At 41.1% G+C, this 16,660-nt stretch overlaps 1 long non-coding RNA gene across 1 annotated transcript in view; it reads left to right on the top strand.

Annotated features, from left to right (window-relative positions):
- The window catches only part of LOC121136301, a 57,212-nt gene that overhangs the window by 740 nt on the left and 39,812 nt on the right, over positions 1 to 16,660 (top strand). The gene's annotated exons all lie outside the window — the stretch shown is intronic.

Here is a 16,660-nt window from a genome sequence, read left to right on the forward strand (position 1 = left end):
CAAAAATAAGTAGATAGGTAAATAAATATAAATAAATAGATAAATAAGGATACAGAATATGTGAACAACAATATCCAAATTTAGTTAATTTATAGTTACAAAAACATTACACCCAATTACTGCAGACACTTTTCAAATGCACATGTTGGAGCATAAAAATATTAATACATCTTTTGAAACTAAATCCTTCAGAGGAAATTATTTAATTATGACAAATTGTATAATGTGTTAAAAGAGATTGATAATTTTTCCAACATTAGAAATTAGGTCAATACTCATCATGTGAACATATCAAGCAGATATTAAATCCGTGGGATATTAAGGAGTATCTTCAGCTTTAATGAAAGCAGAAACAATGAAAAATGCAGAGAATGCAAATCATTAGTGCTCACAGGAAATTTACAGCTTTCTATGTTCACATAGATATGAAATGAGATTCCCATAACCAGTGATCTACATGTGAACCTTAAGAAGACCGAAACTGGAGAGGAAGCTAAACCTGCAGTAGGAATAAGAAAATATTAATAAAGATGGAATTCAGTAAGATAGAAAACATACAGTCAAAAGAGAAAATATAGGAATTTTTTAAAGGTCAGTATAGTTACTAAACTGTGTTTTAATAAAACCAATGATCAATAGGATTGAAAGGTAGCATGATTAGAGATCTCTTAGACATATCACAATACTATAAATTAGTCTTGAAGAGAATGAAGTATAGATAGTGATGCTTGTTCATATCTGAGGGATGCTAGAGCTAGTAGAAATTAGGCCGTGTAACTCGGGCTGGAAAGGACAAGTGACTGGATTAGATGCTGACAGATAACTCAATCTCTCAATACCCTGTCCCAGGATTGCCTCATTGTAGACCTTTTGATTTTGTTCCTACATCAGAATTCTTAAGGGCATCCCTTAGATCAGTGCTTCTCAACCTATGGGTAGTGGCCCCTTTGGAGGTCAAATGACCCTTTCACAAGGGTCACCTAAGACCATTCTGCATACTGGTTAAACATTACGATTCATAACAGTAGCAAAATTACAGTTATTAAGAAGCATGAAATAATTTTATTGGGGGTCATCATAACATGAGAAACTGTATTTAAGGGTCACAGCATTAGGAAGGTGGAGAACTGCTGCCTTTGAATGTGTAAGTTGGTAAGATGCCTAGGAACCAGTGAGATTCAAGGAGAGGGTAGAGTAGATACACCTTTGCTTGCATCAGCAGTTGTCTTTTGCAGAAATGGCCAGTAGATGGCAGAAAAATACATGTGATAGAGACTTTCAAAATTCCACTCACTGTCCAGTGAACACTAGGAAAACACCAGCTGATTGTCATGGGCTTAGGTCCTCACTTCCGTGATGAGACACTGACATGAAGCTGTCTCAAGACTCTCATTTCCCTCACACTTCTCTTCATTAAGACTCATTAGGAAGACCTAGTCTACCCTGAAGAATCCTTTTCGAAAGGTTTGAATATGCTACTTCACATTTGTTACTAGCATGTTCTGACTTATAGCAGAGATTGACAACCCAAAGTGATGAATCTCAAACAGCTAGAGAGATATATGGAGTAATTACACACAAGGGAAAATTCACCTGTCTGAAATAAGACATTATTATAGTTCAGGAATAATGAGAGTTGTTATTTGTTCAGAACTGTGTAGTAGGCAAGACTGATAAACATTGACAAGGAAAATGTAGCAACTGAAGATAGAGCATTGTGGTTAAAAGCACTTGCAGAGGACACATGTTCAATCTCTGACACCCATGTCAGCTAACTCCAGGGCCAGGGCATCTCACCCCTCTTCCGGTCTCTTCTGATATGAGGCATTACCTAGACGCGTAAATTAAGATGATGAAAACCAGAAGGAGGAAGAGGAGGAGGAGGAGAAGTAGTAGTAGTAACTAGATTTTCTTATTGCCCTAGCATATGTCCCTGTTGCTATCATAGAACACTGACCAGAAAACATTGAAGAGGAAGGGTGTGTTTGGATTACAGGTTGTGTTCATCATCCAAGAAAGCCAATACATAAGCCTGAAGCAGAAACCACTGGAGAACATTGTTTACTGATTTCCTTTCCATGGCCAGCTCAGTCTGCTTTCTTATATAACCCAGGACCACCTGCCCAGGGGTGGCACCATGCATGATGGGCTGGACCTTACCACATACCTCAATAATTAAGAAAATGTCCCACAGATTTCACTCCAGTACAATTTGATGTAGGCAATCCTTCAACTAAGGTTTCCTCTCGCTAGGTGACTCGAGTTTGTTTCAAGTAAAGTAACCAGTGCACTGACTCCAGTTTAAATAACACACAATATATATGCACACTTTTATATAATTTAAAAATTAAATATATATGAACACTTTTCCACAATAATAAGCCTACTCTATGTATAATGACAGACATTAATCCATTTTAGATGGTTGATCCGTGATGGCTACCCTTTTAATACTGTCACAGTGGCACTTAAAATTCATCCTGTGTTTTACTTTCCCCCTTTTTAATTTAAATTAGAAACAAGCTTGTTTTACATGTCAATCCCAGTTCTCTCTCCCATCCCTCCTCCCCTGCCCACCATAGGCCCCCATCCCATCCCCTTTCTGCTCACCAGGGAGGGTGAGGCCTTCCATGGGAGAATCTTCAAAGTCTGTCATATTTGGAGCAGGACCTAGACCCCCCACCATGTGTCTAGGCTGAGAGAGTATCCCTCTATGTGGAGTGGTGTCCCAAAGTTCATTCATGTACTAGGGATAAATTCTGATCCACTACCAGAGGCCCCATAGATTAACCAGACCTCCAAACTGACATTCTTGTTGAGGGGGTCTGGAACAGTCCTGTGCTGGTTTCCCAGCTATCAGTCTGGAGTCCATGAGCTCCCACTTGTTTAGGTCAACTGTTTCTGTGGGTTTCTCCAGCTTGGTCTTGACTCCTTTGCTCATCACTCCTCCCTCTCTGCAACTGGATTACGGAGTTCAGTTCAGTGTTTAGCTGTGGATCTCTGCTTCTGTTTCCATCAACTACTGGATGAAGGCTCTAGAATGACTCATGAGGTAGTCATCAAACTCATTATCAGGAAAGGGCACTTAAGTTAAATTCTCGACTATTTCTTAGAATGTTAGTTGCCAACCTTGTACATCTTTGGGCATTTCTCTAGTGCCAGATTTCTCTTTAAACCTATAATGGCTCCCTCAATTATGGTGTCTCTTTCCTTGCTCTCCTCTATTCTTCCCCAGACTCAACCTTCCTGCTCTCCCCTGTCCTCCTCTACCTTCCTCTTCTACCCTTTTCTTTCTTATAACTCCCTCTTCCCTTTCCCCCATGCTCCCAATTAGCTCAGGAAATCTTGTCCCTTTCCTCTTCTCCAGGGGACCATGTATGTTTCTCCTGGGGTCCTCCTTCTTTCCGAGCTTCTCTGGCCATGTGAATTGTGGGCTGGTAATCCTTTACTTTATGTCTAAAATCCATATATGAGTGAGTACATAGCATTTTTGTCTTTTTGTGACTGGGTTACCTCACTCAGGATGGTTTCTTCTAGTGCCATCCATTTGCCTGTGAATTTCAAGATTCCATTGTTTTTCCGCTGAGCAATACTCCATTGTGTAAATGTACCACATTTTCTTTATCCATTCTTCAGTTGAGGGGCATCTAGGTTGCTTCCAGGTTCTGACTATTACAAATAATGCTGTGATGAACATGGTTGAACAGATGTCCTTGTTATATGAATGTGCATCTTTTGGGTATATGCCTAAGAGTGGAATTGTTGGATCTTGTGGTAGACTGATCCCCATTTTCCTGAGTAACCTCCATACTGATTTCCAAAGTGGCATTCCCACCAGCAGTAGAGGAGTGTTCCCCTCTCTCCACATCCTCACCAGCATAAACTGTCATTGATGTTTTTTATTTTAGCCATTCTGACAGGAGTAAGATGGTAGCTGAGTTGTTTTGATTTGCATTTTCTTGATGACCAAGGATGTTGAGCACTTTCTTAAGTGTCTTTTAGCCATTTTAGATTCCTCTATTGAGAATTTTCTATTTAATTCCATACACCCACTTTTTAATTAGATTATTTGGTGTTTTGGTGACTAGCTTCTTGAGTTCTTTGTATATTTTGTAAATCAGCTCTCTGTCAGATGTGAGGTTGGTGAATATCTTTTCCCATCCTGTGGGCTGCCATTTTGTCTTGTTGACTCCGTCTTTGCCTTACAAAAACTTCTCAGTTTCAGGAGGTCCCATTTACTAATTGTGGATCTTAGTGTCTGTGCTATTGATGTTATGTTCAGGAAGCAGTCTCCTGTACCAATTCATTCGAGGGTACCACCTAGTTTCTCTTTTAAGGGGTACAGTGTAGCTGAATTTATGTTGAGGTTTTGATCCATTTGGACTTAAGTTTTGTGCATGGCAATAGATATGGATCTGTCTGCATTCTTCTACATGCCAGCATCCAGTTATGCCGGCAACATTCGTTGATGATGCTTTCTTTTTTCCATTGCATAATTTTAGCTTCTTTGTCAAAAATCAGGTGTTCGTAGGTGTGTGGGTCCATATCAGGATTTTCAATTTGATTCCATTGGTCTACCTGTCTATTTTTGTGTCAATACCAAGCTGTTTTAAGGACTATAGCTCTAAAATAGAGCTTGAAGTCAGGGATGGTGATGCCTCTGGATGTTGCCTTGTTGAACAGGGTTGTTTTGGCTATCCTGCGTCTTTTGTTTTTCCATATAAACTTGAGAATTGTTCTTTCAAGCTCTGTGAATAATTGTGCTGGGATTTTGATGGGGATTTCATTGAATCTGTAGATTGCTTTTGACAAGATTGCTGGTGGGTACAAGTAGGTCCAATACTCTGATGACTGCCTTCCTCCCATGGGTGGTGGCGGAACTAGTACTGGGGCCTTGCTAGCCTCTGGGTGGGCTGGACCGTCCCCAGGCTTCAGGTGGCTCTGAGCAGGGCACTGGAAGGTGGTCCAGAAACAAGCCTACGCTTACCTCATCCTGTGGGCAGAGAAAGGACTAGGATGCTGGCAGTCTCTGGGTGGGCTGGATCCCTGGGATGGGATCCCCAGTGTGCAGTCACCAGGCCTCAGGTGGCTTTGAGCAGGGCACCAGTTCATCATGAGTTTTAAAAGGGACAAATCTACAAAGTATTTGCTTTGCAACAGTCACATGGCATATTTTATACAGTTTTAACTGGGAAAGCACATTGGTTCTCAGAGATCAAATACTTGCCCAAGTTCACAAGGTCTGAAAATTATGCATGGCTATTTTCTTTTCATTTGTTTATGGCACATAGAATTAGCTTGACATTAGTAACATCGAGATGTTATGAATTCAGATGAATAGTAATTGCTCTCTTGACCGAATGAAGCATGTGCTAAAATCTTATTAACTATACAACTTCAAACAGCTTCAAACAGCGAATATTATTGGTCTGCCCTGAGTCAGGGTGACCCTTAGTTAATTTGTTAGGAAATCATGTGGCAATAGCTATGCCAATGTGAACAGAATATTTGAACCCAGGCTCCCCTGCTGGCTCCAGGTTGCATGATTCTAGTTCAATGGATGCTGTAGTTACATCACACAAGACACCTACTGTACATGACCAGCTCATCAATGTTCTCAGTCTCCTTCTAAAGCAAGGCATGGCTCCAGTTCTTCCCACCTGCTGTGTATCTCTGGTGGCACAACTCAGTGTTTAAGAGCATCATGCTATAGACAACATCCTTGGGACCAACTTTGTTCTCATTACAGTATGCTAGGAGTTTTGTGCCTACAAAAGAGTGTCTTTCCTAAAACTTGGTGCAATGGTTAGGGTTCTTGACTGAAAGGAAGAATAGCCAGCTCCAGGAAACTCCTTGAAAGTCTATTGAATTGTGCCTGCATCTCTCCTAACAGTTCAGGTGGAAGAATGGATACCATGTGAGACAGAACTGGAGAATGCAGAACTGAGAACTATACATGGGTCTCTGCCCATGGTTTTCTCTGAGTATCATTGTTGTAGACCCAGGTCAGTGGAAGCACTCTAATTCCTATCTGGTTTTCAGCCACACAGCAAAACTTGCTTGCTGGGCTAGACTTCAAGTCCTTCTGAAAACATAGTGAGGTAATTTAGTGGTAAATTAGAGGTAAATTAGTGGTGGTGGTAGACTTGTTGACATGCTACTAGGAATTGATCCCAGCCTTTGTGCATGCAGGTCAGGTATCCTCCACTGAGCTACACTTTTCAGCCTTTCTCTGAGTAGATTTCACTCAAAAAAGAAAAAAAAAACAAAGAAAAGAAAAGAAAAATGTAACAGGAAACCCTTATGGGTGTCTCCACTAGACTTGTGTGGATGATTTCATATGACTCCATGATTCAACCTCCCTCAGGAAGACAATACAGAAGTGACAGAGGGCCGTGTGAGCTGTGGTTCCTGTCTGTGTCTCCTGAAAGTGCTATGTCTCAAAGGAATATCTTGTCTATTGCCTACGTAATTCTTTGGCTCACAAATCATCAGCTCCCAGCCTTCTTTAGATTCAGTAATGGAGGATCTGAGGCATCCCAGTCCAATTAGAATACCCTAATACAGACCATAATGATTAGTGCATGGAGGGAGGAGTGACCCAACATGGACTACCTGGAAGAATGAAGAGCTCTTCTTGGGAACGTTAATACCTAAGAAATAACCCTCATTCTTTGTTGGGGAGACAGGAAATGAAGTGTGGGGCTCTAAAAACTCTCCAACCTGCTACCTTAGTCACTGTTCACATCAAAGTTACCAAACCACTTTTCAGAAGTAAGAAAGGAAAGGCTTATTTTGGCTCATGTTTTGGGGGGGCGGGAAAGCATGAGGTTTACTTTAGCGGCCTGGGACTCTGCTTGATCTGGGCTGTACACACACCTTCCTCCTAACAATGTACTTAGCCGTCTAAGACACATCAAGCTACACATTCACCCTACTCCAAATAATAGGATAACTTGCTTTTCCTCTTGATAGCCATCCATTGTGGATGGTTTCTTTTTTTTATTTTATTTTATTTTTATTTTCCAGTTTAAATTTAGATAAGAAACGAGGTTGCTACACAAGTCAGTTCCAGGTCCCTCTCCCATTCCCTCCCCTCCTCCCGTGCCCTCCCCCCAACCCCCCCCCCCGTTATCCCCTCATTCCCCCAGGGAGGGTGAGGCCCTCCATGGGGGTGTCCATACTCTGTCATTTCATATAGGGCAGGGCCTAGACCCTTCCCCAAGAGTTCAGGGTGAGAGTGCACCTCACATTGTTCTATGGGAGTCCAAAGTCCGTGTGTATACTTGGGATGGGTACTGATCTGCTGCCCAAGGCTCAATAGATTCCCTAGGCCTCCTCACTGACACCCAAATTCAGGGGGTATTGATCAGTCCCATGCTGGATTCCCAGGCTGATGCCTGGGACATTGTGGATGGTTTCTATTCATAAAATATTTCCAGTTTATATCTAGGTACCAGAGCAAAAGGTTGATCCACCTGAACTTGTTTTGGATGCATACACAGTAAGATAAATCATCTTTTGCATATCCATAGTTGGGTATACATAGTAAGAAAATTAGATGCAGTGTAGGAAAGGACAGTAGAGAAAAGGTTATAACTTTATAACTCCAATATATCACTATATATATATATATATATATGCAGTAGAGGAAAAGGTTGTATAACTCCCCCTGTCAATCAAAATACAGAACCAAACTAATTAAATCCCTTTGTAACCAGTCTTTCTTTTAGACCCATAAAAGAAGATCTAGGCAATAGCTTGGGGCTCTTGCATAATGCCACCCTCACGACTCTCTGTTAGCTCTTTTTTGATCTGTACTACTGAATCGCTTGGATTTTGAATAGTTTTTTTGCTACTTTGCAGTATATGTACACCTTAATTATAATTCCTTAAATAAAGTGTCACAAACTTGTAAAAACCAGGTCCACACACCGATTACTTGTAACAGCATCATGAGGGGTTACTGTAAATGATGGCAGAAAAGGCAAGGTAGCTGGAGTGGCTTCTCCAGTGGGGGGTGGAGCCTGAAGTGAGGCTTATTTTCCTCACAGCTTACTGCCCCAAGTGACCTACCTACCTACTCCTGGTAGCCAGGCCCCACTTCCTTAAGGTACTAAGTCCCCCCAAACCCAAACTGAAATTGCTTTAATAAAAAGCTAAATGGCCAATAGTTAGACAGGAAGTATTCTAGGTAGGACTTCTGGAAAGAGAGAGCTTGGAGAACAAGAAAGGCGGAGAAGCCAGGAGGGCAAGCAGGAGGAGAGGTACCAGCCACGAACCACGTGGCAGAATGTACATCAATAGAAATGGGTTAATTTAAGTTATAAGAGCTAGTTAGAAATAAGCCTAAGCTAAGGCCAGGTCAAGCTTTCATAATTTGTAGTAAGTCCCCATGTCATTACTGGGGAGCTAGTGGGACAGAGAAAGACTCCACATTGTCACTGGAGCCTTCAGTGGACACAGCAGATTCAAATCAAAACGTCTACCATGCAGAGGGACCCAGTATGAAGAATCATGTCTAAAGAGGCCAAGAGTTGTGAGATGGAGTCAGATATCAGTGTGGGTTGGAAAACTGGCTCAGCATCTAAGAGTGAGCACTCATCTTGAAGACAACTGGAGTTCAGTTCCCAGCACACACATATGTACATCAGACAGCTTACAGTTCCTGTAACTCCAGCTCCAGAAGAATCTGCCACTCTGACCTCTGTGAGCACCTGCACATGTACACATACTCATGTACATACACTCATACACACACACTGTACACGTATACATACACACACACACCTTAAAAATAAGATAAAAAATTTAAAACATTGAATCTTTGGGTCAAGCCAGCACTGATGTGAGCTGCAGTTCAGAGTTCCGTCCCCCCACACCCCCCAGCTCCCTTAAGTCCCTTTTGCTTATGGTTTATTCTGGCTTTCAATTCTTACAATCTAATGCAGTAGCTTCTGTGCCTTCACCCAAAGTAGGCTCTGAGCGTTTCCACAGGCCCTGTTTAGTCATCTCACTGATGGTAGTTTATTTTCTTTGCAAAGATCTTCAAAGGAGGTCATCCGCTCAGCCACAGATCTGCAGAATGCACTCCATCAGTCTTCAAAGTAGTTTTCGTATCTGGTATTACAATTAGTGATATTTTCTGTTGCATCAGGCTATAATCCTTAGGTTTAGAAATATTATCTTATTCTTATCAGTTCTCTCTTAGTTGAAACGCTTAGGGAGAAGACTGAGAAATAATATTTGAAAAGATAATCGCCTAACTTATGGAGGGAATTTTTCAATCCTAATATATTAGGGATTTCTGCAAAGCTAGATAAGATATATTTAGCTCTAATGACCCCTATCATGACGTGTATATCATATTGGCTTACAGTCAATAGTTTTCTCTTTCTGATTGCCCTTTCTAATTTTAAATTTCATATTAGATTTCCACCATTGGCTTCTGGAAATGAATTTAGCTATTCAAACAAAATCAAAGTAGTTAGTGACTTGAAATTTTATGCAAGAAAGTCTTTTCCATTGTCCCAGGCTTCAAAAGTTGTTGTTTTTGCTTTTCTTCTTGTAATGGGACTGTTCTTGCTTTTTTAGATAAGGCCCTATCTACACCTGTGATGTAACGGGTCATTTTCAAGGGACTTTATAAGCTGGCTGCAGTCCACATCTTCAGAATTGGGAAACATAACATCTGTGTCTTTTGAGATAGAAATGTTCTCATTCCCCCCACCCTTTCTTTTGTGTTCTTTTTCTTTAATCTCCTGAAAACATGGATTCTATTGTTCCAGGTTCCACATATGTCTGTGACAATAGGCAGAATGCTTTAATGAACAACATCTCCAGTTGCTCAGCTGTAACAATGTATTTTTATTTTTAGGGTGTCTGGGAGCCCCTAGTGAGATAATGCATTCAGTCTGAATCACTCACAGTCTCCTGGTTGGGCACAGTGGATACTGTACTGTAGAGGAGAGCTTACACTCCCATTTCTCTCTGTAGGTGAAGCAGATGGAGTATCACCTAAAAGTGACAAGTAGATACTGTGTGTTTGTACCTTTGTTTCTTGTCTGCATATATATCTAAATATAAATGGAGGTTAACCTCTGGCACTTGTCTGGATGGAGAAAAATTGCTAGCTAGAACCCAAAGATGAGTAAAAGATGTAGACCAAACCATTAGGGTTGGACCCAGGCTTCCAGGGAAGCCTGTACGGTGTCTGCTGTCTCTTCCATTTTCATCTCTGCCCAAATTAGAGGAAAGACTGCAGGGGTGGGGAGGATGTGCTCTGGCTTCTTCCACAGTGATTTCCATCTAATCCCCCAACGCTTGAGAGATTCCCTGAGAGCCTAATCAAGAGCAGGGAGTGGGAGGCAGCTTATAGAGACCGCAGCATATCTTACAGAGATGAGGGAGCTTCAGAAAGACAGAAAGGCAATTTTATGCCCTAAGGGGATGCCTGCTCATCCAGGGAACGAGCTTGAAGAAAGGGAAAAGGAGCCGGAGGCAGGCAGCAGGAAGGAAGGAAGATGGAATGTGGTGGCAGCTCATCATTTTGAAGCAGTGCACGTGAGCCACAGGGATCAGGAGGCGTTTACTAAGTTAGAGCTGGTTTCAGTCTTCTGTGGGCTTTATATCAAAAACATCAGAAACCCTTATAAAGTCCCTGTCTTGTTAGGGTTTCTGTTGCTGCAGCAAAACACCACAACCAAAACTTGATTTGCAGAGGAAAGGGTTTCTTTGACTCACACTCCCACATGGCTCTTCATCACTGAAGGAAGTCGGGACAGGAACTCAGACAGCAGAATCCTGGAGGCAGGAGCTGATGCCAAGGTCGTGGTGGATGCTGATTGCTGGCTTGCTTCCCATGGCTTGCTCAGCCTGCTTTACTTATAGAACGCAGGACCACCTGCCCAGGGATGGCACCATCCACCATGGGCTGGGCTCTCCCCCATTGATCACTAAATGAGAAAATGCCTTGCAGCTGGATCTCATAGAGGCATTTCCTCAGCTGAGGCTCCTTCCTCTGATGACTCGAGATTGTGTCAAGGTGACACCCAAAACCAGCCAGTACAGCCCCTTTCTCAACCTATAAAATTAATTCTTGTGCCGGGCGGTGGTGGCGCACGCCTTTAATCCCAGCACTCTGGAGGCAGAGGCAGGCAGATCTCTGTGAGTTCGAGGCCAGCCTGGTCTACAGAGTGAGTTCCAGTACAGCCTCCAAAACAATACAGAGAAACCCTGTCTCGAAAAAGAAAAAAAGACAAAAAAATTAATTCTTGTTAAATTCTATGTACAAATATGAATTTAATGCAATAACGACCTAAAGATAATTTAGGGACTGGAGAAATGGTTCAGTAGTTAAGAACACTTGTGTTCAGAGACATAGAGTTCATGTCCCAGCATCAATACAGGACAGCACAAAATTTCTTGTAACTCTGCTTCAAGGGACCACTGCCCTCTTCTTGTCCTGTGAGCCCCACATGCAAATAAGCACATACTTTTGCACAGTCTCACAGATACATATAGCTGTAACTAAGTAAATCTTTTTTAAAAAGTAAACACAATTTAGGAAAATATCTTCAGAGATTTATGATTTCATTTTCTTTTTTCCTTTGTGATCTTGAAGATTAAAACTAAGGCCTTGCATATGCCAGGCAAATAGTCTACCTTTGAACTTGCTGTATACCGGTGGCAGGCAATGAACTTGCAATCCTCACAACCCAGCTTCCTGTCTAGGTGGGATCACAAGCCTGAACCACCAGGCCCCCTGCCTGGCTGGCAACTTTTCAACAAGGCTCACACACTTACTTCATAGGGTGACACATATAATTCCAGGGGCTTTACACAACTTAACTTTCTCTTCACACAATCATATCATTTCAGAATAGCACTCTACCTCTGGATCCTGGAGGATTAGAATCCAACCTATGACTGGTTATTGACATGCAAATGAAAGGGTAGGTATGAGACAAGGGAGGGCTTTTCTATGGAAAAATAAGAGACTGATTAGAGTTCTTATCTGAATCAAAAACTCAAGTGTACCAGCAAGGCAGACCACAAAGACATTTGCATTTGAAATCTATGTTGTTTTCTAACAAAAGTCTCAAAAAAAAATCTTGAAATGAAGAAAAACATCAGCTGTGGTAACATAGAGTTTGAATTCTGTTCAAGCTACATAGGACCCGGTTTCAAAAACTAAAACCAAATCAACAACAAAACAAAATTCCAAAACAAAGTAAATGTAGTATTTACTAAGTATATACAGTAATTTAGATTCTGTTAGCTGGTTTACATAAACTGTTCTTCTCAGCCCCTGTAACTGTCTTATGAATAAAGGTAATTGTGACCATCTTATGAGTGACAAAGCTGATTGGCAGGGTGTTACTTGCCTATAAACCCAGCTCATGCAGATCAGTAACCTATGATGACTACAACAGCAAAGGTCATGGTGGACACAGTATAGCGTTCAGTCTCCACAGTCATCTCATTGAAGAAGCTACAAAGGTAGAAACCATTTAGTTAGAAAATTTTTGACAGCTCATATTATCCAATGATAGCCACCACTATATGGTAATTTTGGTTGCCTTTCATGGGATTTCAGGACTTCATAGTCCTATTTTATATTCTGTGTTAAATGGTTCCACCACAATGCTTGGTATGAGACTTATTTAGTTTTGGAGTGTGTGTGTGTGTGTGTGTGTGTGTGTGTGTGTGTGTGTGTAGGCTCATGTGCACTCCACAGCATACATGCAGAGGGTAGAGGATAATTCTCCTCTCTTCAGTCATCTTGCAGGACTGGGGATTAAATTCAAGTCCTCAACTTATGCCAAAATGCTTCTACCATCTCACTCATCCAGGTTTTGGAAACTTTTTGTTTAATAATTTAAAATAAGGCTGAAGAGATAGCTTGGCAGTTAAGAGCCCTGGCTGTTCTTGGGAGGACCTGGTTTCAATTCCCAGCACCCACATGGTACACGACCCTCTGTAACTCTAATTCCAGGGGATCTGAAGTCCTCTTCTGGCCTCTTCAGATACGAGGTACACATATGGTGCATAAACATGCGTTCAGGAAAACTCTCTCACACACACAAGATAAAAATAATTGTTAAAGATAAATAAAAGCTCTAAAAATATAATCTTTTTTAAAATCTGTGGGAGTGGACTCTGTGCGCACAACTGAGAAACCTGATCAAGCTAATGGATCTTAGTATCACCATGAATTCTGAAGGTTTGGAGGAGTGCCCCTCTTCCATAGTAGCTCCCTGGCATGAACATCTGCCTGCCTGTTCTGAATCAGTGGTTGGGCACCGGATGCTGTTCTGCTTTGTTGTGCAGGGTGACTTCCCACAGAGCACAGAGAAATCTTTGCCCAGGAGCAATTTTGAAGACAATGGGAAAACTGGATCTCACCTAAGTTGCAATGCTTGCTAGATCAATCAACTGGAGAATAGAACAGTAGCATGCTGGGAATGCAGTCCCTGCAAAACCACCGAACACACAGAGAAAGAAATCAACTAAACAAAGCCACTTGGGAAGGAGGGGAGAGCAGAAGGCACAATTACCACCACAGCATGGTAAAATTGGAAAACTTTTGATAAATACCTGACAAAAAATAAAAAGTAAAATTCATGCAGGAGGAAAAAAATCATAAGGAATTCTTTGGGCGTGTGTGTATGCATGGGGGTGAGACATAGATTTAGTAAGAGTAAACTTGCTAGAATTTATTATCAATACATTCAAAGAAGTCATATAAAGTATTTGAAAGGACAAAAGGAAATACCAAGATGGTGAATAATAAAATAATTGAGATTATGATGATTATTTATAAAATAGATACAGTTGGGGCTGGAGAGATAGCTCAGCTTTCAAGAGCACATATTTCCCTTCCAGAGGACCTGAGTTCAGTTCCCAGCAACCACATTGGGCAACTCAAAACCACCAGGGATTCCAGTGCCTCCACAGACACCTTCTACATCTGCTCAGAGTAGAGAGCCCCACATATTTTCTTGTGTGGTGGAGAGTAAGGGGACAATGGCAATTGGATGGGGACACATACGTAGAACCCTGATGTGAGTTTTTTGTTAATCTCATAGACTTTGTTCATATCCCAAGGCTGATGAAGCAACCCTAATAATATTGGTATTCCTTTTGTAAATTCTGTTTCAGATAATATGAGATTCTCCTAGGGCACATGGGGGATGCCTTAAGTATCTTGTACATTTGCATTAACATAATATAACCATGATTAATACCCCTCTGGTAGAATTAATTTCACTCTTGCTCTTGTTTCTGTGTCTTAATCTATATCCAATTTAGACACTGTTTATGCGTCATTGGTATGACTTCATTAATAGTATAATTGAAATGAATACTATAATTAGGAATGAAGAGATACTTGTAAACAAGAAGATAAATCCATATTTTAATGGTTGCTGTGCATTTAGCAGAGGTAGGTCCTCATTTACTAAAACAATGTTAATTAGCGTTAGTCATAATAAACACTAACCAGTGAGTAATGATAATAAATATGCAGAAAACAGAACCCATCAACCGAGCCCTCAGTCTCGAGAACGCGAACTTCTTCCACATGTGAAATATTTAATTTTGGTTGTAGCCCTGTGGGGAAGTTGTGAGTCATCCACGTGACACAGTGGAAGACGCTGGGGCAAAGCTGGTGTCTGAGGCATGATAGCTGTGAGTAGAGAGGATGCTAATGTTAACCCAAGTCCTTGAGCCTAGGCTACCGTTTAGTCAACCTGTGTGTCTCTTGTGATAAACAGGGTACAATATGAGTACCCACATTTGGTCAGAAATGTTAATGCTATATCAGTGAAGAGAGAGACTCGGAAAAGGCTTTTCCTGTTTGCAGGGCTTCCAAATGGCATGATTCCCGTTAGTCTCTGCCTCACCCCCCAGCTCCACTCTATGCTCTGTACACAGATTGGCCTACTTTTCACTGCTATTGTCTGCCTAGACAGGTCTGCTGTGCACTATCACACCACCAGATGGGTTGTGTAGAAGCTGGTGGGCCTGACAGGAAGGAGAACCCCTTACCATGGCCATCATGTTTCCCATTGGTTTCATTTTATATTGTTTCTTCTTTAAGGAAAAAAATTGATTCTTGTTATTTTAGATTTTAAAAAAGTTTACACAAATATTGTTGATTATTCCCATATATGTTTTACTCAACTATTCTTAATGGTAGCTTCTTCTACAAGAACGTGGAAACAGAATTAGCAGTGGTATAATACTATCAACGAAACTTCAGAACTGAAATGGATTTCTGTCGTGCTGTTGTTCTGAGCCAGCACCTCATCAGCACCACACTGGGGTTGGTGCCATGTTTCAGAAGTAAAAAATTCAGTCTTTCCTTCTTTCTGGCTCTAACTCAGTTTTGTGAAGTACTGCTTAGGTGTACTGCATATGTCAGCACTTGGTGTTGTTTAATGAATAGACTGGGGTTGTGGGTTTGGTGATGAATTACATAGGTGAGTTGACTTCATCTGATTATCATGTTAACATGACTTGTCACTGGGATGTTAACATGAACTACATGTTTAAGACCGATTTTACCAGATGTTTCCATTGTACAGCCATGGTTTTTCCCTCTCCATCCTTCATCCTTTGGAAGTAAATCAGCATTAAATCTATTTAATACTCTGGAGGAAGAAAGTTATGCTCTATTTTCTAGAGAAATAAATATATACATATACTATTGGGAATCTGTTTTCATAAAGATGTGTCTCTTAAATATTTATTATATACACAATTTGTGATTCCATAGATACTTATATCCTTTAAGACACAGCTCAGGGGGCTAGAGAGATGGCTCAGTCAGTAAAGTTCTTGCCCTGTTACCATGATGAGCTGAGTTCAGTCATCAAGTCAGTAATCACCTGCATAAAAATCCAGGCAAGGAAATATCTGTCTGTAACCCATCACTGGGGTTGGGGTAGAGACAGGTGGATTCTTGAAGCTCATTGACCAAGCAAGTCAGTGAGCTTCAAGTTTAGTGAAAGTTACTGTCTTTAAAAAGCAGAAATCAATATATGAATTTAAAGGACCCAGTCAACAAGACAAAAGGACAGTCCACAGAATGGGAAAAAATATTCACAAACCCTACATCTGACAACGGGCAATTTCCAAAATTTACAAAGAACTCAAGAAACAAGACTTCAGAACACCAAAGGATCCAATTTAAAAAATGGGGTACAGAACTAAATAGAGAATTCTCAATAGAGGAGTCCAAAATGGCCAAGAGACACTTGAGAAAGTGCTCAACATCTTTAGCCATTAGGGAAATGCAAATCAAAACAACTCTGAGATACCATTTCACTCCCGTCAGAATGGCTAAAATCAAAAACACTAATGACAGTTTATGCTGGAGAGGATGTGGAGAAAGGGGTACACTCCTCCACTGCTGGTGGGAGTGCCAACTAGTGCAGCTACTTTGGAGATCAGTATGGAGATTCCTCAGAAAAATGGAAATCAGTCTACCACATGATCCAGCAATTCCACTCTTAGACATATACCCAAAAGATGTATCCTCATACAATAAGGACATCTGCTCCACTATGTTCATAGCAGCATTATTTGTAATTGCCAGAACCTGGAAAGAACCTAGATGCCCCTCAACTGGATAGAGTGGATAGAGAAAATGTGG

This window comes from Mesocricetus auratus, unplaced genomic scaffold (assembly GCF_017639785.1).
Source record: "Mesocricetus auratus isolate SY011 unplaced genomic scaffold, BCM_Maur_2.0 Super-Scaffold_6723, whole genome shotgun sequence".
NCBI classification, from domain to species: domain Eukaryota; kingdom Metazoa; phylum Chordata; class Mammalia; order Rodentia; family Cricetidae; genus Mesocricetus; species Mesocricetus auratus.